Source organism: Macaca thibetana, chromosome 1 (assembly GCF_024542745.1).
Source record: "Macaca thibetana thibetana isolate TM-01 chromosome 1, ASM2454274v1, whole genome shotgun sequence".
In the NCBI taxonomy this organism is placed as follows: Eukaryota; Metazoa; Chordata; class Mammalia; order Primates; family Cercopithecidae; genus Macaca; species Macaca thibetana.
Window position 1 is genome coordinate 62,438,599 of NC_065578.1, and position 27,593 is coordinate 62,466,191.

General features: G+C 39.6%; 1 pseudogene; it reads left to right on the forward strand.

Annotated features, from left to right (window-relative positions):
• The first annotated feature begins 17,014 nt into the window (after positions 1–17,014).
• Positions 17,015–27,235, forward strand: LOC126948502 (40S ribosomal protein SA-like; annotated as a pseudogene).
• The last annotated feature ends 358 nt before the right edge of the window (positions 27,236–27,593 follow it).

Sequence of the window (27,593 nt, forward strand, 5' to 3'; positions counted from 1 at the left end):
GTTCCAACACATGAATTTTGGAGGGACACATATATTCAAACCTTAGCCATCGCCATTCTGGCAAATAAAAAACCCTCAATAAATATTTGTTGTATGAACAAATTAGCTGGTGCTTGGTCCTCAAGTACAGTATAATAATTTCTGCCAAAAAAAATAAGTTCACGATGTTTATTACTACTTATAAACTTTTCAACAAGCAGCAAAAATCACCATAAATTCATTAATTCTGACATCTTCCCCTTCCAAATAGTACCATTATCTCTCAATTGGAGTTTTAAATTTAATTTTGTTTTTTTCTTTTGTAATTTTATTTATTTATTTATTTATTTTTTGAGACAGAGTCTCTGTATCAGCCAGGCTGGAGTCAGTAGCACGATGTCGGCTCACTGCAACCTCTGCCTCCCAGCTTCAGGCGATTCTCCTGCCTCAGCCTCCCAAATAGCTGGGATTACAGGCATGCACCACCACATCTGGCTAATTTTTGTAGTTTTAATAGAGATGGGGTCTCACCATGTTGTCCACATTGGTCTCAAACTCCTAACCTCAAGTGGTCTACCTGCCTCAGTCACCCAAAGTGCTGGGATTACAGGCATGAGCCACCATGCCCAGCCTTTTTTTCTTTTTTTAAAGATGGGGTTTCTCCATGTTGCCCAGGCTAATCAAGAACTCCTGGCCTCCACCTCGGCCTCCCAAAGTGCTACCACGAGCCAAACAAAATCTATATAAAGTGTTAACTAACAAAATATTTTAAGCATTTAAATATTTTGTTGAAACATTCTAATTCTTATGTAATTTATATGTACATATTTTATACTAGAAATGTAATCAGAACTGCATGTATACAAAAACTCTGTTTTCTTTTTTGTCTATAATATAGTACTGTATGGCTAGTTCATAAAGCTGCTATAAGAATTAATGAATTATGTAAGAAAGAAATTTTAAGTATAAAAGTACAAAAGTGAAAACATTATTATAACAATCCTACCTCCTTATCTAATTATAATGCAAAGAACCATTTTACAAGGCAACTCGTAAGCTTCAAAATAGTCTGATTAAGAAAATGTTTTAGACTATATATTAGGCAAAAGAGAAAATCTCATTTTAGTGTTATTAAATGATTAAAAATAAAAGCACTGTCAATACAAGTATTTCAACTGCCAGAGTTCTATAGGCCAGATAATAATTTTAAATAATAGTTACATTGTTAATTGTTGAAATAATATGTAATAGTCCTTTTTCTCCTCAATCATTAAAATCTTATATAATATTCTAATAATAATTTGTCACTAAGACAGGTATTTTTCTAAGTAATGTATCACCAAACCACATTTTGTTTCTAGTGTCATCTGCTGAAATCAATCCATGTTATAAAATGACACATTGGCTAAAAACTTGATAAACTTTGGAATGAAGTTCACTGACATGCTACTAAAAATAGACCCATTTTAATTTTTTCAACAAATTTAATAGGAACATGGTGATAGAAGTACATTAGGATAATAGAAATTCACCCTACATTAGTTTCTAATGAATCTTAGATATCACAATTCTTTCATATTCCAAAATTTAATTAGTCTTCAAAAATAATAACTACCATTTCTTGAGCTCTTACAACATGCAAGATACTGTGCTAAGAACTTTACATACTTCACAGAGTCTTCCAAACAACCTTATGCAATGCTGTACATAATAATGTGTCCCCATTGTACAGAAATGGAAACTGAGACTCAGAAGCTTAAGAAATTTGTTGTAAATATTAGATAAATAATAGAAGAGCTGGGATTTGAATACATCAGGTCTATCTGATTCCAAAACCTGTGCTCTTAACCAATATGATGTATTACCCATTCAATTTTAAGAAAACAAAGTCCCGGTCCGGTGCAGTGGCTTATGCCTGTAATCCCAGCACTTTGGAAGGCCTAAGTGGGAGAATTACTTGAGGTCAGGAGTTCGAAATCAGCCTGGACAGCATGGGGAAACCCCATCTCTACTAAAAACACAAAACAATTAGCCAGGCATGGTGGTGCACACCTGTAGTCCCAGCTAGTAGGGAGGCTAAGGCAAGAGGATCACTTGAACTTGGGAGGCAGAGGTTGCAGTGAGCCGAGATCATGCCACTACATGCCAGCCTGGGTGACAGTGTGAGACTCTGTCTCAAAAAGAAAAAAGATAGGAAAAAGAAAACAAAGTCCTAAATATAGGGAAATGGAAAGTCAACAAAGTAGAAATATAAAATTAGGTAAGATATGGAAAAAAAAGAAAAAGATGTTGTTAATTGTTAAAGAGAGAAGGAAATATAAACTATGGTAGGATTCCCAAAGGTATATTTACAAAATAAGATAAATGAATTTTCATTTTTAATAAATCATTTTCTTTTGGCACTATTTGAAGATGATTGCAGAGAATGATTCTTTTCAGAGTTTCTTGATTAACACATTTTTCATTCTAGATTAAAAATTCAAGGTTTTTTAATCATCTTGTTTATTTACACCTGTGTAGTGGTTTCACTAAATAATGTAAATACTTTTTAATAAGCATTTGATAACAAGAATCAAATATTTCTGAGGAAATGAACTATACTTATTTAAGCTTTGCACCATCATGTCTCCTCCATGGGAAATTAAGTTATTTTCACATGACCGAAAAAAATTCATGACACACAATTAAAAAACAACAAACAAGAGTCACATTCTATAAGGCAGCAATTATGTTCATGTGGTATCACTATAATTGAAAGACAGAAGACATTTCATTCGTTAGTAACACAGAATTTCTTCTAGTGGGTTTCCTGGAGCTCATTAGATATTCCCTGGCTGATTCTCCTAAGTAATTAGATTTTAACAGGATTTTCAACAGATCAGAGCAATCTCTGTGGGTGCCAATAGAAGAGCCCCCCTCTGGCCTTACCAGCAGGGCAGAGCAGATAATATCCAGACTGGGAGTTAATAGGACAATTACTGGCCTCTTTTAAATGAGTTACATTAATGCACTTAAGCTAAATGGCTCCGCATATGATTAAATATTAACATTTGCAAAATATGAAATCACAATATGCAATCAAGTTTTGTTGTTTTAATTTCCCCAAAGAAAGATTTCAATTGTTTACATAAATACCTTTAAATATTGTGTATTAAACATTGTTAGGATATACTAAAAGCAAGTTGGAAACCATTCCTCTTACTTAGGGGCCCTAAAATATACTAACCTTCAGGATGCCATTTCTGGCTAAGATGGAGTAACTAAAAGAATCAGATAAATATATGAAATAATATTTTTCAGAGATTAGATAACAGGCAATACAGGACAATGATCTCTGAGAGGAAAGGGAAAAAATGAGGTGGTTTTCCTGAGTGAAGAGACAAAGTGGAGAATTTAGGCAAGCCAAGGTGGCTGGAATTCACCAAACAGGAGACAGTATCAAAGCACCAAAGGAAAAGAACCCGAAGATCTGTGGAGGGTCCTCCTCAAGTCTTAAGCTTAGTGTTGATCAGCACATGCGTGTGAAGCAACCACTCCAAGTTGGAAAAAGAACGACTTTTCCAGGAGCAGGTCAAATAATTTTCAGAGCTTACAGAGGCATGGGAATACTTTACATTCTCAACAGCCAGAGTTAAAAATAAACACCTCATAATATATAAGGCAACAGGCAGATATTGTCTCGGTAGTTGGGACAAATTAGCCCTAAACTAAAAGTTGCTCTGGTCCTACCTAAAAAAACCTAAGACAAACATCAGAAGGATGAACCTATTTTTAAATTATTTGAATACTCTAAAACAAAGCTCAAAACTATTTAGGAATACAAAAGAATCTACCATCAAACAATGTAAATTTCACAATGTCTAGCCCCAAATTCACAAAATCATGAAAGTAGCCGGAAAATATGACTTAAAATCATAAGAAAAAAATCAATCAATGGAAGCAAACCAAGAAATTACCAAGATTAGAAATTAGGAAAAAGGAACATTAAAACAATGATTATAAATATATTTCATATTATAAAAAAGAGAGGAAAGCATAAGCATGGTAAAAAGAGACATGGTAGATATAAAAATAACCTGAGTCAAACTTCTGAAGATGAAAAATACACTGTGTTAGGTAAAGAAAAAAAAAATGGAGAATTAAAAATAGTTTAACACTGCAGACAAAAAAAAAAAAAGGTACAGAACACCATTGAGCTGTGTGACAATTTTAAGCAGCCTAATATATGAGTAATTGAAGTCCCAAAAGGAGAAGAGAGAGTGGAAGGGAAGAGAAAAGCAGTTTGAAGAAACAATGACCCCAAATTTTTAAATTTAGATTAAAACAACACAACCATGAAACATGAAAAAAGCTATACAAAGGCATATCAGTAATTAAATAACCTAAAATACACTGGATTTTAAGTGAATTTTGAAAATATTTTCAATGTCTCCAGCAAAAAACAAAATACAGTTGGTCCTCAAACAATGTGAGTTTGAACCTCAGTGGGTCCACGTAACACAAGAATTTTTTGCAATAAATATAGTCAGCCCTCCATACCAGCCGGTTCCAAATCCACAACCAAACACAGACTGAAGTATCCACGAGTTCTGCAGGACAGATGGCAGAAGTGGAATACGAGCAGATTTTGGTATCCACAAGTGGTCCTGGAACCAATTCCCCACAGATACTGAGGAGTGACTAAATGGCCTAGACCTGATCCAAAGTCAGTTTTGTGCTTTGTTCCTATGATGTTAGCCCATAATATTTTCCTTTCTTTTCTTTTCTTTTTTCTTTTTCCTTTTTTTTTTTGTTTTTTTTGTTTTTTTTGTTTTTTTTTGAGACAGTTTTGTTCTTGTTGCCAAGGCTGAAGTGCAATGGCACCAACTGGGCTCACCGCAACCTCTGCCTCCCCGGTTCAAGCGATTGTCCTGCCTCAGCCTCCCAAGTAGCTGGGATTACAGGCATGCACCACCATGCCCAGCTAATTGTTTGTACTTTTAGTAGAGACGGGGCTTCTCCATGTTGGTCAGGCTGGTCTCGACCTCCCAATCTCAGGTGATCCACCTGCCTCGGCCTCCCAAAGACATGAGCCACCGCGCCTGGCCGGCCCATAATATTTTCTGGAAAGAATTTTCAACCTAATACACTTAACTTTGCCACTGAGTATAAGAGATTTCAGAAATTTTTAATGAATTATACCCTTTACTTATAGATCTTATAAAATGACATTTCCTATTCTTCTTATAATAGTAGTACTTAGCCTCAGACGTCAAAACATTACTATAAAATACCAAATTCGGCCATCGTCAGTGCAGAGGCAGAAGCCTGAACCAGACAAATAAGTACTGTGAGCATTACCTCCATGCCTTAATTGGCTCTTATTCACTTGGACATAGGGAATAAGATGAGTAAGAGAATCTTTCCACTTATTAGGCCCTCATAAAATCATTATAACTAGTTCAGGTATTCACGATCCAGAGAGAAATGGAATCTGTGCATATAGGGTCTTACAAAGAGGCGGTGACCAGCTGCAACTTTTCTTTCATGCGACTCAAACTAGAGGCTTAGATTTGATCATAAGAAAAAGCTTCTTGACATTGGAATGCATTAAAAACAAAAATAATAGAATTTTCTGAAAACTTCAAATTCTGTTCCTGGTTGGTTGGTTTGTGAGAGACAAGGTCTCACTCTGTCACCTAGACTGAAATTCAGTGGCACAATACGGGGCTCATGCAGCCTCGACCTCCTGGGCTCAAGTGATCCTCCTTCCTTAGTCTCCTGCGTTGCCGTGACTACAGGCACCTGCCACCATGGCTGGTTAATTTTTTTTTTGTTAATTTTGTATAGAGATAGGTTCTTTCTATAAAAGAGACCTTTTATATGTTGCCTAGGCGGGTCTCAAGCTCCTGGACTCATGTAGTTCTCTGACCTCGGCCTCCCAAAGTGCTGGGTTCACAGGTGTGAGTCACCACGCCCAGCCCAGTTTCTGTTTTGACTAGATGGTTTGGATATAATCCTAGTAAAATCTGATGTACACTCAACCTGTCTTTTCTACAAGTCTGTGAACATTTGATTGGTTAAAATGATACCTAAACATCTTAGGTTGAGCCACAGCAAGTTCCACTAGCTTTCAAACAGTAAAGTTTGGAGCATATCTGTAGCCCTAAAAAATGTGAGAATATTCAGATCACCTTTCTGTGTTGAATTTCATCTCCTCATTTCTATTTGTTCATCTACAAGTTTATTTCTGTAATTCTATTTTTCCCTATGGAGATTTCAAGTGTCTATATCTTGCTTTATGTAATTGAAGTATTCCAGACATCTTAGGTTGGAACAGAACTTTTTCTATCTAATTATACTTTCGGGGCATTTAGGGAACTTGTTATTTAAAAGAAATCATTTTCTGTTTTTTTTTTTTTTGTTTTTTTAAACAGGGTTTTACTTCTGTCACCCAGGCCGGAGTGCAGTGGGGTGGGTCTGCAAGCCACAGTTCACTGTGGCCATAACTTTCGGGGCTCAGATGATTCTCCCACCTCAGCCTCCTGAATAGCTGTGACTACAGGCATACGCCACCAAACCTGGCTAATTTTTCATATTTCTTTGTAGAGATGTGTTGCCCAGGCTGGTCTTGAACTCCTGGGCTCAATCAATCCACACACTTTGGCCTACCAAAGTGCTGAAATGACAGGCGTGAGCCACCCTGCCTGGCCCATTTTCTGAATTTTTTGGTCTAAGTCTGACTTTTAGATATCAAATTTGCTTAATACAAGGTACACGGCCAGGCACAGTGGCTCACGCCTGTAATCCCAGCACTTTAAGAGGCCAACACAGGCAAATCACTTGAGGTCAGCAGTTTGAGACCAGCCTGGCCAACATGGTGAAAACCCATTTCTACTAAAAATACAAAAATTAGCCGGGCATTGTGGTGCACCCTTGTAATCCCAGCTACCTGGGAGGCTGAGGTGGGAGGATCACTTGAACCCCAGGAGGTAGAAGTTGCAGTGAGCCGAGATCGTGCCACTGCACTCCAGCCTGGGCAACCAAGTGAAACTCCGTCTCAAAAAAACAAACAAACAAAACAAGGTACACAAAACTAAATTGTTAATTAAGTATATTTGCAGACCAGGATGAAAGACGGTACCTTTATATAATTTGCTAAGTACTATCCATGGACAGTGGAAATTGTAGTATCACAAAGTACACAGAGATAACAAAGCAAACAATAAGTTTTAGAAAATGGGTTGAGATAACCTGGCCAAGTAGATTATATTAATCATACTGAGACCCACATGAAATCAGCATTTGCAAAGGACGTCAAGGATGTCAAACAACTGGCCTGAATTAGACTCTAATTCCCCTTTCATTATCCCTCTTTGAGAGTTTTCAAGCCTGTTTTACACAATGAACTTGAAAGACATTGGTAATAGGCGTATTTACAGATTTGATTGGTCCAGTGGGCATTTGAGTATGTCCTACTAAAACGTAAAGCATTGAAAGAAAGGAAAGACAAGGGTAATATACATGAAAGAGGGTAAAGGATAATATACTCCCATGGCTAATTGTTTGATTTTTGAATTACCAGAAAGTAGAATTAAAACCTAGGAGTTGTAGCCACAGGAGGACAAAGTCAGGCCCAATATAAGACTAAACTTTGTTTTTTGTTGTTGTTGTTTTTTTGTTGTTGTTGTTTGAGATGGAGTCTTGCTCTGTCACCCAGGCTGGAGTGCAGAGGCGCGATCTCGGCTCACTGCAAGCTCCGCCTCCCGGATTCACAACATTCTCCTGCCTCAGCCTCCCAAGTAGCTGGGACTACAGGCGTCCACCACCACAACTGGCTAATTGTTTGTATTTTTAGTAGAGACGGGGTTTCCCCGTGTTGGCCAGGGTGGTCTCCATCTCCTGACCTCGTGATCCGCCCACCTCTGCCTCCCAAAGTGCTGGAATTACAGGCGTGAGCCACTGCACACGGCCAAGACTAAACTTTCTAACAGTCTAGCTAAACAAAAATCAAAGGCCAAGTTTCTCATCACTCTAAGTGTGTAAACATAGACTGACCATTTGGCAGGGATTTTGTAGATTAGATTCAAGTGTTGTATTGGTGATTGGATTAGAAAACATTTAAAAACCTAATCTTGTCCGGGCATGGTGGCTCATGCCTATAATCCCAGCACTTTGGGAGGCCGAGGCAGGCAGATCACTTGAGGTTAGGAGTTCAAGACCAGCCTGGCCAAAATGGTGAAACCCACCTCTACTAAAAACACAAAAATTAGCCAGGCATGGTGGTGCGTGCCTGTAGTCCAAGCTACTCGGGAGGCTGAGGCAGGAGAATTGCTTAAACCCAGGAGGTGGAAGTTGCAGTGATCCGAGATGCGCCACTGCACTCCAGTCTGGGAGACAGGGCAAGACTCCATCTCAAAAAAACAAAAACAAAGACATAATCTTAAAGCAGGCACGGTGGGGCATTCCTATAGTCCCAGTTGCTCAGGAGGTTGAGGAAGAAAGATTGCTTGAGCAAGGAGTTTGAGGCTGCAGTACAATATAATCGAACCTGTGAATAGCCACCACACTCCAGCCTAGGCAACATAATGAGACCTCATCTCTGAAAAAAACAAAACAAAAACCTTAATCTTTAAGTCTTTCTAAACATTCAGATAATCCGATTCCGTGATCCTAAATGCTCTGGTGGTCAGACAAGGGGCTTCCTTTGCCTCAACTTTTTACATAGGAAAAATTTTACTTTTCCTGCAAAGGTAAAAATAATTTACCTTTCTTGCATATAGAAAATATTGGACTGGAAAGAGGAAACCTAGGGTAGTTCTGGCTCCATCCCTAATTTGTTGGGTGACTTTGAACAAATCACTTAATATTTCTTGGTTTTGTTACCTGCAAGTGTGGCCTGGGGGCTCTAAAGACATGTCACAAGAGTTATGCTACTTTATAGACTTTGCTTCTTCCAGTCTGCCACTCTTAGCTGTATGTCCACCCAACACCTTCCTAGAACAATCAACCAAGATTCTGTTTGTGGCATTCAAGAAAATGCAAAATCTCTGGCATTATAATTCCATGTTGCTGATGTGGGAAATCTTATGGTCATAACTGACTTCTATCGGTTAGCGCCACCCATAATCATTCATGGTGGCCAATCACAGAGAAAGGTCCTGGACAGTACTCCGGTTATCAATGACCTTCACAGACCAGCTCAAACATTCCATTTTCAGATTGTGTTACCAAACAGTTTCACATTCCTGATAAGAATCATATTGCCCCTGCTTCTGAAGCAAAGCTTCATGCTGTAATCATTTAAAAAGAGCAAGCAAATAGATAAGCTCCAAGTTCTTCAAGTTTTTAGAACTCACTTGCTATTACAATATTCTAAAACATTAGTTGTATCATTTACTGCTGCTTCCAAAATAAATTATTTTGGAATAATACCAAGAATATTACCAAGAGACATGTTAACTGAATCACTCTGAAGAAAATGCCAAATATGGCACAGAAAAATGACTAAAACTAATTCTTTTCTTGCAGCAACTCATCAAAATTGACTGTCTAGTCATTTGCATATACCTAACGCTAAGTTGCTAAGTTCAGAAGCAATCTCACTAAAATGAGAAAACACTCCCACTGGCTTAATTTTCTCTGTCCAATGTTCACATTATGATATTCCTTTGCAGTACAATTGGAGATGGACTATTGCAGATTTCTTCTCTTAAACTTTCATGCATTTGATTTAAAAAAAAAAAAAAATTGGCCAGGCGCGGTGGCTTACACCTGTAATCCCAGCATTTTGGGAGACCAAGGCAGGAGGAACCCTTGAGCCCAGGAGTTCAAGACCAGCCTGGGCAACATAGTGAGACCTCGGTCTCCACAAAAAAATTTTAAAATTTGTAAAATTAGCTGGGGGTGGTGGTGTGTGCCTGTAGTCTCAGCTACTTGGGAGGCTGAGGTGGAAGGATTGCCTGAGCCCACAAGATTGAGGCTGCAATGAGCCGAGATCATGTCACTACATTCCAGCCTGGGTGACAGAGTTAGACCCTGTCTCAAAAAAACAAAAACAAACAACTCTACTACCAAAAGAAATCATCAAAATAAACTAAACTCTAATTTCTTACCAGAGGATCGGTTTGTTGTGAAATCTAGTTGCTGAATGTTTTAAGTCATTTTGGGAAAATCAGCATTCCTTGTTGTGCAATGTCTACTTCATACTGTCCTCTGCCTCCAGAAGATTTTTCTTGAGAAAGTGAGACCACAATCAAGCATTACCCAACTTTCTATCTGCCACTGAGAAACGCTCAGGTAAGAGAAAAAGAACTAAGGGTGGCTAAATAGTAAGAAAAGCCTGCCCTCAGTAACTATTAGATTCAAAAGTGAATAAAAATAATGCCATAGGTATGACACTTTAAACATTTCAGTGTGTTAATGTCCATGATTTCACTCGATATACTGGTAACCTTATCAGGTGACATAAAGTATGGGCCCCCATTTATAGAAAGGGAAATTGAGACAAAGCACTTGCCTTGTCACACAATGAACTTACCATGGACTGAATTGTGTTCCCCAATTCCATACCCAAATGCATATTTTGAAGCCTTAACCTCCAATGTGACTGTATTTGGAGATAGGACCTACAAAGAGGTAATTCAGGCTAAATGAGGTCATAAAGCGGGGGTCCTGATACCATACAATTAGTGTCCTTCTAAGAAGAGATGCCCTCTCTCTCTCTCTGCATACACACACACACAGAAGAGGTCATGTGAGCATACAGTGAGATGCTGGCCACCTAGAAGGCAGGAAGGGAAGTCTCACAAGAAACTCACCACGCTGACACCTTGATCTTGGACTTCCAGCCTCCAGATCTCCGAGGAAATAAATGTCTGTTGTTTAAGGCTACCCAGGCTATGGTATTTTGTCATAGCAGCCTAAGTTGAGTGAAACAGAGCTAATGATCATAAAATTTCTAAAACCCAAGCCTTTTGACTCTTTGTCTTCATTTACATCAGTATAATGCAATGGCCAGCACTGAACCACTGAGAATGATCACATAAACTTCAAGCAATTTTTTCTGAACCTATAACTGTGGCTGCCCCAAAAGCTGCTGTTTTTTCATCTTCCGTCAAGTAATAGAAGGACTGCTATCATAAAGATACCCTTCCGAGGGGAGAAATGGAAGCATCAACATAAATGTGTAACGTATCTGGAGGATTTCTCAGTAGTGATAAACTTTTGGATGAATTCCTTTCTTAAGATATTCCACTTGTTATTGGGAAATGATTTTTTAACTTGTGTCTAATATTTTCTTCATATGAGGAGATAGGTCTCTCTCTACCCACTTTACTCATTCAAACCTAACTAGTAACTTTTGTAAAGAATAACTGAGTATGCTCCACTTGGCTCAACTGTTCTTTCTCTTGAGATGGGTTTGTCCACAGAAAGCACAAATTCTTTCCTTTTCCATGTTATAAATCCTGCTGGGCTGGCCTTCCATGTATGGAAGTTGGGATCTTGTAGGTTAGTGTATCTAATGCCAGGATTCTGTTAGAAAGCCCATTTGGCTCCCACACAAAGCCAACTCAGCCTGTATCCATAGCAAAGGTGGTATTTTGGCCTCAGTATTTACTTTTTCAAAAAATATATATTTCTTGAATTGTTCAGAAAGAAGAAAAGCAGGGAATTATTTAATGCAGATCCCTTTAGAGACCACCAGTGTAACTATAGGACAAACCTCTGTATTCTATTATCTCTACCATTTGAGAGGCCAGGAGAAAACATGAACCTTAATGGAGATGGAATTATCCTTGCAATGACTGCAGTAAATGTTTGTTGAAGGGGAAAAAAATGGAAAGAGAAGATATACCATATATACCTAGTTTTAATGGAAAGCCTATTTCTGCCATATACATTAGAGAAATTGTTTAAGAACAGTTCATCCATGTGAAAATATTAGCACTGTAATTCTGCCAAGGTCAGTAAGACCTAGTGATTTGCTGAGATATCACCTTCATTTCACCAGGTAAATAAAGGCTCCTTTTTTCAGTGTGTCCTATCCAAGAAGGCACTCCATAGCAACAGTTAAATTATGAATACAGCACATATGTTCCATACCATATCATTTACAGCACAATTTAGCATAGACATAATGCTTTGTAACAAACTACAATACCATTCACAAAATGCATTTAAATAGCGTAATTTAGTTCATTAAATTCAGTCATTTACAGTAAATCAAAATAATCATCGGAATTGAAGAGAGTACACAGTTGTTTGTTTGAATAGTTAAGCTAGGTAAGTCAATTTCTTTTTGAAGGTCAAGGACAGAGTTGTTTCCATTTTCTGTTATAAAAAAGATACAGCTGGTGTCAAAAGATAATTTAATGTCATTTCAAAACGATCAACCCTCTTTTTTTCCCTCCCCAGTCTCTCTCTCCTAGTTGCATATCAGATCACTGTCACTCCTAAAATAGATTCAACTCCCTGAAAATATCTTATAAGCCAGCTAACTAGAATGTATGTACAAATTTTACAAAATCTCAAATGTACAATTTCTTCACATTTTTAATCAAGATGTGTACATTCGGTCCCAAGAAAGCTTCAAATGCTGGATCGCAGTGTCTGTAATCATCTGCATATCTGTCTATTTTTCATACCATATGGGAAGCCCCTTGTGGGTAGGAGCCTTGTCAACCATATTTGGATTCCTACAACCCAGCACAGAGTCTGTTGACTAAACTCCTTGAAAGCAAGGAATGGTTCTTTTTTCAGTTATTTTTATTCCTCATGGCCCCAACCATATGCCTCACACATACTCAGTAAATATTTGTTGATTTAAACATCTTGTTGGCGGGGCTTACCTTGGGATATATTTCATAAGCACACAAAATGAGTGTGTGTTTTGAATTGTCTCAGCAAACCAGTGCCTGCATAACGTAGACAAAGTAAGAAAAGAGAAAGACTTTGGGATTGAGCACAAAGCCTTCAACCTGATCTCATAGTTTCACAGTCCAGTATACTCTGAGCAGAACCATACTCCAGGTGGACTAAACTACATTTTACACAGTTCTTTCTCTTAGCCTTTCCCTGGAGTGCTTTCACCACAAACCCAGCAATAGTCAACAGTACAAGGTTTTACGTGCTAGTTCAGCTGCTTTAAAGCCAACATAATCTGGGCAGCATTCTACACTCAGCATTTATCCAGACATTTGATAACCTGATGTGTGCCTGGTACTGGGCACTGGGTAAACCACAGAGGAGATAGACTCTAGTAAGTTTTGAACTGTGTCCACAAGCCGCTTAGAATCTAGAGTAACACACTGTCAATAATGCACTGTTGTGTGGTAAGCACAGTGTCTGAGGAAAGAAAGCACAAGGTGCCCCAAGAGAAAGAACAGTATTTTGATCGAAAAAAGGTACCAGGCCAGGCGCAGTGGCTCATACCTGTAATCCCAGCTCTCTGGGAGGCTGAGGCGGTGGATCACTTGAGGTCAGGAGTTCTAGACCAGCCTGGCCAACATGGTGAACCCCCATCTCTATTAAAAATACAAAAATTAGCCCGGCGTGATGGTGTATGCCTGTAGTCTCAGCTACTCAGGAGGCTGAGGCAGGAGAATTGCTTGAACCCCAGAGGCGGAGGTTGCTGTGAGCTAAGATGCATCACTGCACTCCAGCCTGGGCAACAGAGTGAGACTTTGTCTCAAAAAAAAAAAAAAAAAAAAGTACCACTTCTCTCTCCTTGGCACAATCCCCTCCCCTGCATATGAAGAACTAGTTCCATTATCAGCATTTTTTTTTTTTTTAAGAGACAGGGTTTCACTCTGCCTTCCAACTAGAGTGCAGTGGCACAGTCATAGTTTACTGCAGCCTCAGACTCCTGGACAGCTGGTTTTAGACGGCCGTTGATACACTGGAGGTGGTCTGAAGGAGAGTTGCCAGGAGAAATGGTTATATTTTCCCTTCCTCAAAGAGGAGAGAGAATTGAGAAGAATGTAAGAATATTAGGGAAAACAAATTGTTTGAAAACATTGAAAATAACTGTTCTTGAAAGCTTCTGAGTATTCCTGGGGTATTGATGATTTAAAGAACTATGTCAACTCTATTACCATGAACACACTCTAATTGTATTAAATCCCACACTGAGAGTATCAATAGCTCCACAGAGCCCAAGAAATAAAATACAAACTCTTTCTTATGCTGTGTTAAAGACCTCTGTAATCTGGCTTCAGTCTTGTCTCTCTTTGTTACAGAGACTATATCCATTTCCCCTTCTTGTATTACTAATAAAAATTTTAGCTGGAAACATGGCCTCCCAGAAAAAAAAAAACTATGCTGTCCAGTTCCCCTGAAGCTAGGTGAGGCCATGTGACCACGCTGAGGCTAATGGGATGCAAGTGAAAATGGCAGGTGGCAGCTTCTGGGAGTCTTGAGGTCATGGGTACACACCTCATCCTGTTGATTGGGACAAGAATGTCAGGACTGAAGTTCCATCCTGGACTATGATGACAAGGGCCACACCCTAGGGGTGGCAAAGCAGAAAATGAGAAGGAACTGGGTCCCTGGGGACTTCATGGAACACAGCCACCAAACCAGTCCTGGGGACTTCATGGAACACAGCCACCAAACCAGTCCTGGGGACTTCATGGAACACAGCCACCAAACTAGTCCTGGATGGACTATCCCCAAATTTTGAACTGGAAGGAAAATTGTTTTCTGTCTTATTTCAGCCACTACATTTGGAGACTTTGCAAATTGAGACCACTCTGAAGCAATAGCCTCAGTATAACTACCTCCCTTTCCTCCAGATCCTCAGTGGCCTGCTATGACAGGCACCATGCTAAAGCTCTCAACGGCACATCTCATTTAATCCTCACAAATACCTGTTAGGTAGCAACTATTATTAGTACCATTTCACAGATGAAGAAACTGAGACTTAGAAAGATTAATGTACTTGCTAACTAGAGGCAAAGCCAGTTTTTTCAGTCCAGGCAGTTTGTCTCCAGAAGCTATATCTGAATCTCTGTGTTCTGAATGTTTATGCTATATTACCTGCCTCACAGAACTACTTTCCCTATATTCCATGTCTTTACTCGTGTTATTTGCTCGGCACCTAAAATGACTTTCTGCCTTCCCCATGTCCTTTCCTTCCTAGACGCACCACCTTCTGCATGAAGGCCTTGATGCAGAATAGAAATAAATCCCTCCTCAATGAGTCCATTGCACCTTAGCTATGCCTCTATTATATCACTTTGCATATCCTGCCTTCTAATCTCGTTAGCTATGTTATGTGTCAGTTTTCCTCAATATATTTTAAGCTCCTTAAGAACAAGAAATATATTTTATCTGTCCTTGTGTTCTCCATAGTGTCTAACAGTAAAATTCAATAAATCTTACTTGACTTGCTAAAAACTAAGTTCTTGGCCTGGTGTGGTGGCTCACACCTGTAATCCCAGCACTTTGGGACCGCTGAGTTGAGCAGATTGCTTGAGCTCAGGAATTCAAGACCAGACTGGGCAACATGACAAAATCCTGTTTCTACAAAAAAATGCAAAAATTAGCTGGGTGTGGTGGCCCTCACCTGTAGTTCTAGCTACTCAGGAGGCTGAGGTGAGAGGATCACTGAGCCCGGGGAGTTTGAGGCTGCAGTGAGCTGTGATTACACCACTGCACTCCATCCTGGGCAGCAGAATGAGACCCTGTCTCAAAAAAAGAAAAAAAAAAAAGTTCTGATTGGAAGAGAGGAGTTTTTGACTATTTTATAAATGAAAGACAGGTAGTGAGTTGTAGTTCTAAATAACTGATGCACTGTAACAGCACTGTCCAGTAGAACTTTCCACAGTGATGGAAACTTTCTATACCCACACTGGCTAATACAGTAGTCACTAGTCACATGTGGCTACTGAGCGCTTGAAATATGGCTAGTACAGAAAAGCGACTGAAATTTTAATTTTAATTAATTTACATATAAATAGACACATATAGATAATAGCTACCATATTGGATGTTACAACTCTAAAACTATGTTGAAACTTTGGAAAACAGCACGAGTATGCTTTGTATAGAGTAAGTGGTCAGTAAATGTTTGCTATAGGACTTTGAATTGGATTGAAGAGAATCAGTAGACATCATCTATGTAGATTTAAAAGGAAAAAAAAACAAACTGAGAAAGATAGAAACTTCAAAAAATTCGGGAACAACACAGAAAAAGATAAAGTTGAAGCAACAAAAACAACAAGAAAAACACCAAGGATCATCATTTACAGCAGAAAAGAACCCTTAACAAACCCTTCCGGCAAAGCCGGGAAGAGGTATGTCAAGACAGGCAATTATATGACATATAAGCCCAGTTTAATAAAGACTGGGCTGGCATCCATTTACAGAACCCTCCAGAGGACACTGAGGTTTCTCATGCTATATTTAAAGAAACTGTCTGTAAAAGGTTGGGATGGGTCTCACTAGGCTGGAAAGAATAAGTCCAGATCACTCTATTTAACAACCATTCATCATAAATTCAATATTTTATTCGGTAGGGAAATGACAGAAACTCACTCACTCCTAGTTATGGTAATTCAAAGCAAAAAACCTTCTAGTTATACTATCAGGCCAAAATCTAAATTTTAGGCCCCTTTGGAATTTTTCACTTTTGCTTATTTGCCATTAAGGTGGCGCATGAAGAAATGCAGTTAAGGACCTACACTGTTAAGTGAGCTCTTCCCAGCCTGGCCATTCTGGGGGTGACCTTTCCACCAGGTTCCTGGCATAAGGCAGTGTGTCTCCTGGAGCAAAGCCAGAATGTAAGATGAAAAGCCACATGCAGAGGATGACGCAAGGGAAACAATCATGACTTTCATAATGAGAGCCAGAAAGAAATTTGAGGTCTTATGCTCACTAGTTCCTAAGCCTGGGTGTTGTAGTCAGCATAATAACTCCCTTAACATTTTATTCTTCAGGATTTCTAGCCACAGAAGAATGAGTTATACTAGCAATCAAACTTTGGGTGTACTTGTCCATGCTCCCCAGACAGAGATCCATACAGCATGTCATAATTTAAAGAGAAACTTTCACAATGTTTGGAGCCTTTGCTGCCCTGAACATGAAGGAGGAGAATGTCCTCACGTTCCTTCCAGCAGGAATCCACTTAGGTGGCACCAACCTTGACTTCCAGATGATACACTACAAAAGGAAAAGTGATGGCATCTACATCATAAATCTGAAGAGGACCTGCAAGAAGCTTTGGCTGGCAGCTTGTGCCATTGTTGCCATTTGGAAACTCAGCTGCTGTCAGTGTCACATCCTTCAGGAATGCCAGCCAGCAGGCTATGCTGAAGTTTGCTGCTGCCACTGGAACCACACTTATTTCTGGGTGACTTTATTAACCAGATCCAGGCAGCCTTCTGGGAGCCATGTCTTCTGATGGTTACGGATCCCAGGGCTGACCACCAACCTTTCACAGGGATATTGTATGTTAACCTGCCTATGTGTGCTCTGTGTCACACATATTCTCCTCTATACTACGTGATCATCACCATCGCATGCAATGACAAGGGGCTCACTCAGTGGGTCTAATGTGGTGGATCTTGACCTGGGAAGTTCTGCACATGCATAGCACCATCTCCTGTGAGCACCCATGGGAGGTCATGCCTGATGACTACTTCTCCAGAGGAAGAACAGGAAAGAAAATAGGCTGGGCAAAGTGACTCAAGCCTGCAATCCCAGCAGTTTGGGAGACCAAGGCAGGAGGATCACTTGAGGCCAGGAGTTCGAGACCAGCCTGGCCAATATGGTGAAACCCTGTCTCTACTAAAAATACAAAAATTAGCTGAGTATTGTGGTACATGCCTGTAGTCACAGCTACTTGGGAGGCTGAGGCATGAGAATCTCTTGAACCTGGGAGGTGAAGGTTGCAGGGAGCCAAGATGGTACCACTGCTCTCTAGACTCTAGCCTGGGTGACAGAGTGAGACTCTGTCTCAAACAAAAACAAAAAGAAAAAAGAAAGAAAGAAAGAAAGAAAGAAAGAAAGAAAGAAAGAAAGAAAGAAAGAAAGAAAGAAAGAAAGAAAGAAAGAAGAAAGAGAGAGAGAGAGAAAGAGAGAAAGAGAGAGAGAGAGGGAGGGAGGGAAGGAAGGAAGGAAGGAAGGAAGGAAGGAAGGAAGGAAGGAAGGAAGGAAGGAAGGAAGGAAGGAAGGAAGGAAAAAGAAAAAGAAGTAATTACTCATAAACTGAAGTAATTACTATGAATAATAGCAATGATTTACTAAATGTCCACTACACTCAACATCTAGCATATTTTTTCTACAATTTCCCAGTTACAATGTAAGGCAAATATTATTAATATGATTACCCCCACTTGAAAAATAAAGAAACTGAGGGTCAGGGAAATTAACTGAGTTTACCAAGGCCATACAACAACTAACATAACATGTGCTCAATGAAAGGGAATTCCTTTATTTATTTATTTATTTATTTATTTATTTTTGAGACAGGGTCTCACTCTGTCACTTAGGCTGGAGTGCAGTGGCATACTTACAGCTCACTGCAGACTTGATATCCCAGGCTCAAGTCATCATCCCATTTCCGCCTCCTGAGTAGCTGGGACCACAGGCACACACCACAATACTGGCTGATTTTGTTTTGTTTTTTTTTTTTTTCCATTTTTTGTAGAGATGGAGTCTCTCTATGTTGCCCAGACTGGTCTCAAACTCCTGGGCTCAAGTGATCCTCCTGCCTTGGCCTCTCAAAGTGCTGGGATTGTAGGCATGAGCCATCGTGCCCGGCTAGACTGACTTTTTAAAGTAATGAAAGTAATGCATACTCAGGTAAACAAATTAAAGCCCCACAGGATATGAAGTGAAAAGCAAATGTCTTCTTCCTGCCACTCCTAACTCCCTAGAATTTCTTCCCCAGCAATAAACAGTGTTAAACACTTTCAGATATTCTTCCAGATATTTTTATGCATTTATACAAGCAGGGCCATATTTGCCTATTTTCTTGCAATTTGCTTTTTTTCCCTTAATTTATTATAGACTTCTTTCCATATTAGAACATATAGATCTACCTCATTAAAAATAATTGTGGAATATTCTCCTCTATAAATGTATCATAATTTAACAACTTCCATGTCAATGGACAGTGTTTTGCTGTTACAGTCAATGCTTCAGTGATCATCCTTTAAATCACATCTTTGTACACTGGTATGATTTATCTGTAGGATAAATTTCTTGATGTGAAATTGTGTAAGACAATGTGCACTTGAATTTTTGGTAGATATTCCCAAATAGCCCACTTGAAATAATATATGAGAATGTCTGTTTTCTTATCTGGCATTTTGATATTAGTTTGTCTAAAAAGAATTTTATTTTCCCTTCTAATAGATATTTGTCTGTTCCTTATTATTTCTGGGAGCTACTCAAATGTCCTTTGGAAAATCATCACCTTCCCATGTAGTTTCTAGGGCTCCACCAGAAAGAGACTACGTGCCTTAGTCCCGGCCAATCAGGGTATCAAATCCTCCTACTAACATTGTTGACTCAGGGGTTGACCTATGACCTAAGTTCTTCCAATGCCCAAGGCTCATATAGTAGTCGCCAAGAATCACTCTACTTTTTGCCGGGCTGAATCCTGGGAAGATATAGGCATAGGGTTGCTAAATGGCATGTTGCCTCCTTGTGGCATACCAGTATGGAGGAGAGTTAAGCTAACAGACGTTGCCCCCTAGATCAAGTGTAAATGAAAGTCAGAAAAATTTACCTCTGAGTTTTTCAGTTGTTTGAGCTAGTAGATTTCACCTTTTGCTCAATCTGGTGTGAGTTGGGTTTTTGGTTACTCACAATCTGAAGAGTCCTATTGGAGATATGCCTATTTTCCAGTGCCCCAATATACTACAAATTTTAAGTAATATTACTAATTCTTGACCGGATATGGTGGCTCATACCTGTAACTCCAACACTTTGGGAGGCCGAGGCAGGAGGATCACTTGAGCTCAGGAATTTGAGACAAGCCTGGGCAACATAGTGAGACCCTGTTGCTACAAAAAAAAATTTAAATACATTGCCAGGTATGGCGGTGTGTGCCTATAGTACCAGCTACTCAGGAAGCTGAGGCAGGAGGATTGCTTGAGCCCCAGAGGTCGAGACTTCAGTGAGCCATGACTGCACACTGCACTCCAGCCTGGGTGATTGAGTGAGACCCTGTCTCAAAAAAATAAAAAGCAATATAATGTTTTCATGCTAATCTAGCAAATTATCTGGGCTACTGAATCAACTTGGTTCATTTATTTACTTTGTTTATCCGTCAGACCAGCCCATCACAGGATTTTAACACTATAAATTGGCCCCTGGACTAACTCATGCAGGCGAGCAGCAACTCCATCAAACCCAATAATTAATCGGGCAGTCCTCCTCCATATGTCACAGTGACTATTCATTAAAGCAATGCATATGGCTTGTACCTACCTGTGCTAGCTTTTTGCTTTTATTCATGGTTCAACAAATTTATTAACTTTAGATCCAGTGGAACAAAGAAAAATTAGTACAGAAGATATTATAACTAGGCTGATAGTTTAAAATTAGAAAAGAAAAACTAAAATTGAGAAGAGATGTTGCCACTAACAATAGAATTTGTGACATAAATACATAGAAAACATCTCAAGTTACAGGCCTGGACTCTAGAAACATAAAGAGACACATATGATGATGTCCATGCCCAAAGTCTTACTTTTTGTTTGAGGAGATACCAATGTATTGAAAAGAATAAGAGATGGCCTAAGGATATCACTGGTGAATGTCACATACTTCTGATCATCAAGAATCCCATTGGAGACATACAAAGCATCTTAAGAGTCATGAGTGACCCAGGCGTGGTGGTTCACACCTGTGATCCCAACACTTTGGGAGGCCAAGGCAGGACGATCACTTGAGTCCAGGAGTTTGAGACCAGCTGAAAAACACAGCAACACCTTAACTCTACAAAGAATTTTTAAAAATTAGCAAAGTATGGTGGCACACACCTGTAGTCCCAGACACTGAGGAGGCCGAGGTGGGAAGATCACTTCAGCTCAGGGGTTCGAGGCTGCAATGAACTATGATCGCACTACTGCACTTTAGCCTGGGTGGCAGAACAAGACTCTGTCTTTGAACAAAACAACAGAAAAAAAGATTTATAAGTCCAGGTGAGGTGGCTCATGCCTATAATCTCAGCACTTTGGGAGGCTGAGGTGCACAGATCACTTAAGGCCAGGAGTTTAAGGCCAGGAGTTCAAGACCAGCCTGGCCAACATAGGGAAACCCCATATCTACTAAAAACACAAAAAACTAGCTGGACATGGTGCTGCACGCCTGTGATCCCATCTACCAGGGAGGCTGAGGCATGAGAATTGCTTGAACCCAGGAGGCAGAGGTTGCAACGAGCAGAGATCACGCCACTGTACTCCAGCCTGGGTGACGGAGTGAGACTCCATCTCAAAAAATATATATATTTATGAGTGAGTGAAGCATATCATACTATATATATTATATATACTGTATAGGTGTAAACTATTTGCTAAATTGAATTGACAAAGCTTTAGTAACTTAGGTATGCAAAATACAATTCCATATGATTTGTTGAACAATATACATAAGAAGCCAAACACTGATTTAGAGGAGACTCTCAAATTGTCATGGTGACTGACATAAGACATAATAATAGTAGCTAAGATTTATTCTAATATATCAAAAATGGATGTATAATAAATGAATGTATATATTAATTTAATTCTCACAAATATTCTATGATGTAGTAACATATTATTCCTACTTTACAGATGAGAAATCTGAGGCATGAGAGGTTAAGCAATTTCACTGGGCATAGTGGCTCACACCTGTAATCCCAGCACTTTGGGAGGCCAAGACAGGAAGATCACTTGAGCCCAGGAGTTCAAGACCAGCTTGGGCAATATAGCAAGACCTCATCTCTACAAATTAAAAAAAAAAAAAAAAAAATTAGCTGAGCATGGTGGGGTGCACCAGTATTCCCAGCTAGTTGGGAGGCTGAGATGAGAGGATCACTTGAGCCTGGGAGGCAGAGGTTGCAATGAGCCATGACTACACACTGCACTCTAGTGTGGGCAACAAAGCAAGACCCTGTCTCAAAAGAAGGAGAAGGAGGAGGAGGACAAGGCAAAGGAGAAAGAAGGGGGAGGAGGAGGAGGAGGAGGAAAAGGAGGAGGAGAAACAAGGGGAAGGAAGAGAAGGAGAAAGAAGGGCAAGGAGAAGGAGAAGGAGAAGAAGAAGATGGGGTGCACCAGTATTCCCAGCTAGTTGGGAGGCTGAGATGAGAGGATCACTTGAGCCTGGGAGGCAGAGGTTGCAATGAGCCATGACTACACACTGCACTCTAGTGTGGGCAACAAAGCAAGACCCTGTCTCAAAAGAAGGAGAAGGAGGAGGAGGACAAGGCAAAGGAGAAAGAAGGGGGAGGAGGAGGAGGAGGAGGAAAAGGAGGAGGAGAAACAAGGGGAAGGAAGAGAAGGAGAAAGAAGGGCAAGGAGAAGGAGAAGGAGAAGAAGAAGAAGAAGGAGGAGGTGGGAGTGGAAGTGGGGAGGGGGACGGGGAGAAGTAGTTAAGTGATTTCCCCAAGATAACTTCAGAGCCAGACTTCAAAACTAGGTAATCTGACTCCAGAGTCTATACCCAAAAACACTATAGTGAGTGTATGATTGATATTCTCTAAATTATTGCTTTGTTCATATTTTTAAGGAGAAAGAATAGTAGATAAAGAATAGTAAAGACATGACTTCTTCCATTCAGGAATTCTGTACTTTCTCTGTAGCCTCAAGCTGTGCCTTGCACATAATAGATGATCAATAAATGCCTATTTTATGAATGTATTAAGGAATAATGTTTATGACCCATATACCCCACTTGTCTTTGCAACCCCTGACTACATTACTTTTTCCTAGAATTCTAGTAGAGAGGATTACTGTCTTACCAAAATTCCCTGCAAGAAGCAGAGAGTGTTTGAAGTAGAAAGTATGTAACAGAGCAGAGCACAGGTCTGAGACTAAGCCCTGACACTGTTTAGTTATACACCCTTGAACAAATCAGTTTACTCCTCTTAGAAATAAATTCTCATATATGTCAAATGAAAGAGTTGAAGTAGATGACTGATTTTCAGACTGCTAATAATGAAGTAAGAAGGGGGAAGCATATGAACAGGTGCAAGCTCTTTGGCTTCAAGGAGAATAGCTCCCCTCAAATCTGTTTTACATATTAAGTATATAAGAGTTTGTAGGCCAGACGTGGTGGCTCACACCTGTAATCTCAGCACTTTGGGAGGCTGAGGTGGGCAGATCACTTGAGGTTGGGAGTTCAAGACCAGCCTGACCAACATGGAGAAACCCCATCTCTACTAAAAATATAAAATTAGCCGGGCATGGTGACGCATGCCTGTAATCCCAGATACTCGGGAGGCTGAGGCAGGAGAATCATTTGAACTCGGGAGGCAGACGTTGTGGTGAGCCGAGGTCGTACCATTGCACTCCAGCCTGGGCAACAAGAGTGAAACTTGGTCTCAAAAAAAAAAAGAATTTGTTTGCATAAAGTAACTCAAGGAGTTACAAAGTTTGAAGACAACTCGATTTGACCAAATTCTTAAGTACTGTCTCATTTCTAATATTCTATCCCTGGACTACCCAGACACAGTCCAATACATCAGACCCTTTGCCTGTTTTGACCTGTTCAAGAGCTATTTGAACTGAATCTTAGAATTATTTCCATCATTACAATTCTAGATCTGTCCTTTCAAAAAAAGAAATTGATTTTTTTTCCTCCACTCACATTTATCAGTTCATTTTTTGGAGGCTCTCCTTGCCACATCCTTAAATAAGTAACTAGGATAACTGTGGTAATTACCTGACCTGCAAAGTGTATAGAACGTCAAGGTTAATGCTCCTGGCACAAGATTTTCGCTACAAACAGCAGAAATCCTCTAACCCTTTGCTGAGGCATTGGTTCAATAGTAAGAGAAAATCATGCCATGTATTGAATTACTCAAAAGAGAATTATCAGAGTTCCCTGATAGTCTACCTATGGCTAAACTGTATTCCAAAAAGAACTGTCTTAAATAACTCAGGAAAGACCCTCACCAGACATACAGTAGAAGAGCCAAATACTTAACAAAACTAAAAACCAAAACCTATATATTCAAGAACTGGTACAGCCCTACCCCAAATATTGTGCTAATTCCTTATGTTTCATTTTATAATACCAAACTTCCTTTCACATGAATGAAAAGAATTGTTACTATTAAGCCTATCCATTCTCTGGAATTTCTTTAATCAGTTTTCATTAAGGACTGTCAAACACATACATCATTTAGGGACTTTTAAATCTAAATTTTATTGAAGATATATTACATATGGTTTAATATTTCAGCTCAGCAATGGCCATCAGCAATAAGCATTACTCCAAGAGTGGGATTAATTAAATATTCTAGCAAACACAGTGATCCAAATAGCAAAGAAAAATCCTGGGCACTGAGCCCAGATTTCCCACCCTCTCTTCTGGTGCGGCTCATCACTCTCTCTCAGATAAACTAGACAACCAACAAATCTTTCATCATTACTAGTAAATGTGTAGATGGGTAATAAATGATCAAATATCTCCATCAGGTCTCCTATTAGATTTTTTAAGCATAAAACGTTGCACAAAATCAAACTGCCCCATAAAAGGGTATTTTTTAAACCAAAGAGAAATACAGTTTTCAGAAATAAAAGGTAATTCCCCACAGTAATCAGTAGTTCTATTCTAATTTGACTTTACCATTCCTCCAGTGACAAGTTGGGAGATAGTCCTATTCTATAATTATAATCCTGTCTTTGCTATGTTATGAAGTTTTAAAGTATTTCAACTTTGTATATTATAGTGAATCTCAGCTCTACAGAAACCAAGAGATTCGGAGCAAACTCACGATCTTGATCCTATCAAGATTCCTGGTTTTGCACTCATAAGTTAAGACTGATACTTCAACCTTAAAACTTTAGATCTGAATTTCTTGGCTTTTGTGATTTTAATCTAGGCACTAATCTACTTTAATGGTGAGGGAATGGGAGGAGCTCCAAGCAGAATATTTACAAAGGGTCTTATTTATCAAACAGTCATAGTTCCTCTTCATTCCTTCTCTCAGCTAACAGCAGAGGTATTTGGTGACACAACAGATAAATCTAGCTGATTCGAAAATGACCTGGCAACAACCATTTCTTGTCATCACCAAATCTGCACTTCTGGGACACAATGTACCATAAACCTTCTAGCAAAGCACCTTCTTCTTTCAATGGGAAGGCTGTTAATAAAGTAAAATCTTTGAAGCTGGATCATCTGACAAAAGGAACAAACAGTGAAAGAGGAGTAGCAGCAGCATTACATTTATGTAGCCTAAACAGTTTTCAAAGCATGATCAAGTACATTGCTAATTTTATCTTTCCAGTGAATTTATAAGGTGGTTATAGCCTTAAGTAAGTACCTTATCTTCTGTGAACCTCAGAATCTTAACCTTTATTATTTCATATTTATTTATTTATTTATTTATTTTTTGAGACAGTCTCACTGTCACCCAGGTTGGAGTGCAATGGCTGGATCTTGGCTCACTGCAACCTCTGCCTCCCAGGTTCAAGCGATTCTCCCGCCTCAGCCCCCCAAATAGCTGGGACGACAGGTGCCTGCCACCACACTCAGTGAATTTTTGTATATTTAGTAGAGCTGGGGTTTCACCATGTTGGCCAGGGTGATCTTGAACTCCTGGCCTCAAGTGATCCATACACCTCGCCTCCCAAAGTGTGGGGATTACAGGCGTGAGCCACCACACCCAACCAGAATCCTAGCCTTTATTTTATTTTATTTTATTTTATTTATTTTTGAGATGGAGTCCCACTCTGTCACCCAGGCTGGAGTGCAGTGGTGCGATTTCAGCTCACTGCAACCTCCACCTGCCAGGTTCAAGTGAATCTCTTGCCTCAGCTTCCCAAGTAGCTGGGATTACAGGTGTGTGCCACAATGCCTGGCTAATTTTTGTATTTTTAGTAGAGACGGGGTTTCGCCATGTTGGCCAAGCTGGTCTCTAACTCCTGACCTTAGGTGATCCACCCGCCTTGGCCTCCCAAAGTGCTGGGATTATAGGCGTGAGCCACTTCGCCCCACCAGAATCCTAACCTTTAAAATGAGAATAATATTTCACAGGGATGTTATTAGGCTGGGACAAAATAACATAGGTCAAGTACTTGGTGCAGCGTACTTCAATGGTAGCCAGGGTTTTTTTATTATTATTATTATTATTATTATCATCATCATCATCATCATCATCATCAGTCCTACAAATAGTGAAAACATTGCTCAGAGAAAGTAAGTAACCAGCCCAAAGGCATTCAATGTATACATTTTACTGAGTCCTGGCATAGGGCTATGGATATTAAAATGTATACGATCTGGCAGGGTGTGTTGGCTCACGCCTGTAATCCCAGCACTTTGGGAGGCCAAGGCGGGCAGATCACTTGAGCTCAGAAGTTTGAGACCAGCCTGGGCAACACAAAAAATTAGTCTGACGTGGTGGGAAGCGCCTATAGTCCCAGCTACTCGGGCGGCTGAGGCAGAAGAATCGCTTGAACCCAGGAGGCAGAGGTTGCAGGGAGCTGAGATTGTACCACTGCACTCCAGCCTGGGCAACAGAGCAAGATTCTATCTCAAAAACAAAAAAAAAAATTATAAGATCTAATCTTAACTTTCTATCTAGGAACTCAGAGTCACCCTTAGTAAGAAAGAGAACAAGTTCTGGAACAAAATGTTCTTTTCACTCTATTCTGAATCAAATCTAGAAAGGAAAAGATAAATTATTTCTTAGATGAAAAACATTACTTCTATGCAGTACATTTTGTTCACTGTGGTTAAGAGTACTCTACCTAACACAGGTAATAAGGAGTATGCGGTTAATGAAGTTGTGGCAGGGATAAAAGAACACTTCAACGTAATGTTGGGCACCCAGCTACTCTACAAATTTGAGAGACCACAGTATGCCGAAATTCTTGCAGATCATCCCGACGCACCCATGTCCCAGGTGTATGGAGCGCCACATCTCCTCAGATTATTTGTACGAATTGGAGCAATGTTGGCCTATGCACCTCTGGATGAGAAGAGCCTTGCTTTATTACTCAGTTATCTTCACGATTTCCTAAAGTACCTGGCAAAGAATTCTGCAACTTTGTTTAGTGCCGGCGATTACGAAGTGGCTCCTCCTGAGTGCCATCGGAAAGCTGTGTGAGAGGCACTCTCACTCACTTATGTTTCGATCTCCGTGAACACATTTTTGTTCTTAGTCTATCTCTTGTACAAACAATGGGCTTTGAAGATGTTAGTGTGTAATAATTGATGTTTGTTTTCTGTTTGATTTTTAAACAGAGAAAATAAAAGGAGTAATAGTTCCTTTATTCTTTTCTTTTTTTTTTTTTTTTTTTCATTTCAAATTTGCTGCCAGTGTTTTCAATGATGGACAACAGAGGGATATGCTGTAGAGTGTTTTATTGCCTAGTTGACAAAGCTGCTTTTGAATGCTGGTGGTTCTATTCCTTTGACACTACGCACTTTTATAATACGTGTTAATGCTATATGACAAAATGCTC